The following is a 2579-nucleotide window of genomic DNA, read 5'->3' as shown; positions in this document are numbered from 1 at the left end:
GCCCCGGCGGAAGAGCCGGAGGCTACGTCGACTACTGGCTGAAGGCAAAGGCGCCAAGGGCCGCCAATGGCTAGGGGCAGGCGGGGGGCGGGGCGGGGCGGGGCGGAGCCTGGGAGCCGCGGGCCTGCGTGGGCGGGGCGCTGAGCTCCAGCGCGCTCCCTGTATCCCAGCTTAGCGGACGGCCCAACGCCTGCCTTCCCCGCCCCGCGCTCCTTGCGGAGGGTCTTCCAGGCTCCCGCGGGCGCAGGGCGCTTTCGTTCCGAAGGCCCTTTGCTGCTTGTCAATAGCAGAGGTAAAACTTAGGGGTGGCCCGCTCTGCGCGGCCTCCATGGGGTGCTCTCCCCCGTCCCGGTTTACCCTCCTTGCCACGGCCCCTCCTCATTTCTTAGCTGGCCTTGTCTCAGCCTTTCCGTCCGCTTCCAGGCCACTGAGTCGTGCTCCAGCCACAGCACGCTGGAGTGCAGCTCTGCAGGTGCATCCGCTGCCCCCGACCCTGCAGGGAAGCCCTGCTACCTTCCGCAATGCATCCTCCTCCCCAGCTCAACTCGCCCCGCTAGCCGCGCACTGCACCGGAGTCAGATGGCTTTCCTTGTAATTTCCGAATCCCGGGGCTGGTTCAGGCCTGCCTACTTAGCACACAGGGCTTCGAATGTCCTTCCCGCTGCCCTCCTCCCTGCAGGTGTCTAGCCGACTCCTAGTCATCTTCTGAGATCCAGCACTAATTTTGAAGTTCCAAGAAGGCAGGAACTGACGGGGAGTCTGGGAACCTGGGTCTAGTCCTGGCTCTGCTACTGACTTGATAAGTGGCTTTGGCAAGTTGTCGCCTTTCTCTGGATCTCACCTCTAAAGTGAGGAGGTTAAGGGGGGGGGGAGTGAAATGAATTTTTTTAAATAAATGAGAGAGATGTGAGATGTTTGCACTTTATGACCTGATCTCCTGCAGCCCATTATGATCCATAACAGACGTTACCAAATACTAGTCCCAAATGCGGAGGACAGACTCCTCTGAAACTAGGCTCCCCAGAGGATGGTAGGGTTCCAGAACGGCAGAGCCAGGTGGCTGGACTTGGTAGCAAGGGCAGGGTGGCAGCCGTAGTCCCCTGACACCAGCGATCTATGGCTTGGCTATCTGACCACGGTATTCCAAGGGATGAGGTATAAGTGCTTCCTTGATGTGTATGACCAGAAAAAAAAATCTGACCTAGTTCTCAGACCAGAATTCAGCAACTGTAGAGGAGGCAGAATCCACTTGAGGGACCCTGCAGAGCCAGCACAAATAGAGGCAATAAATATTCTAGTCACTTCCCAAAGGAATTTGTGGTTATTTACCAGAGTTCCTATACACTGGAGAAATGAGAATAAGCAGATCTTCCAAGAGCTTGATAAAGGCTCTGGGATGACAGTGACCCAGGGGACCTGAAACACTGGCAAGGACCCCAGTTAGACTGGGAGTTTATGGAGGCAGCACAGGCTGTCTGTGGGTCAGTGTGTCCATGCACCGACCCTGTGGAAATGTCCCAGGTTCCTGAGTCCACAATTGGGACAGACATGCTTAGCAACTCATATTGGTTCCCTCCTCCTGTCCTGACCCAGCCAGTATTAAATCAGAAGACATACTGCATCCCAGGCAGAATTGCAGACCTGAGTGCCATCTTCAGAAATGCAGAGGATGGGGAAAAAAAAAAGCAAAGAAAAAAGAAATGCAGAGGATGCAGGGGTGCTGGTTCCCATCATTATCCCATGCAGTTCACTTGCTTGGCTCCTGCAAAACCCAGACGGATTATGGCCGATAATGGTAATAAACTATGTAAACTTAGCCAAGGGCATAGCCCAATCATAGCTGCTGTGTTGGGGGGAGGGTTTTACTAGAACAGATCAACACAGCTAAGGAACTTACAATGGGATATCATCTGGTGGATGGCTTCTTTTCGATTCCAGTGGTAAAGAGGCTCAAAGGTAGTTTGGCTCTATATAGGAAGGACAGTATTATTCATTAACTCTCCCTGACCTTTGGCTCCTGGTACCTCCCAAATTGAGTACCTGTGTACAAGATCTTGTCTTCAGCTCTGCTTTTATTTATAAATCAGGGGCTCCTGGGTGGCTCGGTCTGTTAAGCATCAGACTCTTGATTTTGGCTCAGGTCATGATCTCAGGGTCATGAGATCGAGCCCCATGCCAAACTCTGTGCTGGGCGTGGAGGCTGCTTGGGATTCTCTCTCCTTCTCCCTCCACCCCTCCCTGCTCATGCTCTCTCTCTTAAAGAAAAAAATCTGAAACATGTATTGGTAAAGAAGAATTACGTAAATGCTATCACATTAGTGAGGGTTCTCCAGAGAAACAGAACTGATAGGAGAAATAGGAGTCCCATGATCGGTCTGCAAGCTGGACACTCAGGAAAGGCAGAGTATACTTCTAGTCAGTGCAAAGGTCTGAGAACCAGGAACAACAATGGTGTAAGTCCAAGACTGATGTCCCAGCTCAAACAGCCAGGCAGAGAGGGAATTCAACCTTCCTCTGCCTTTTTTGTTCTATTCTGGCCCTCGGTGGGTTGTACATGGCCCACACACATTGGAGAAGGC

The sequence above is a fragment of the Leptonychotes weddellii genome, chromosome 5 (assembly GCF_054177405.1).
Source record: "Leptonychotes weddellii isolate Sample4059 chromosome 5, ASM5417740v2, whole genome shotgun sequence".
In the NCBI taxonomy this organism is placed as follows: Eukaryota; Metazoa; Chordata; class Mammalia; order Carnivora; family Phocidae; genus Leptonychotes; species Leptonychotes weddellii.
This window is presented reverse-complemented; position numbering follows the sequence as displayed.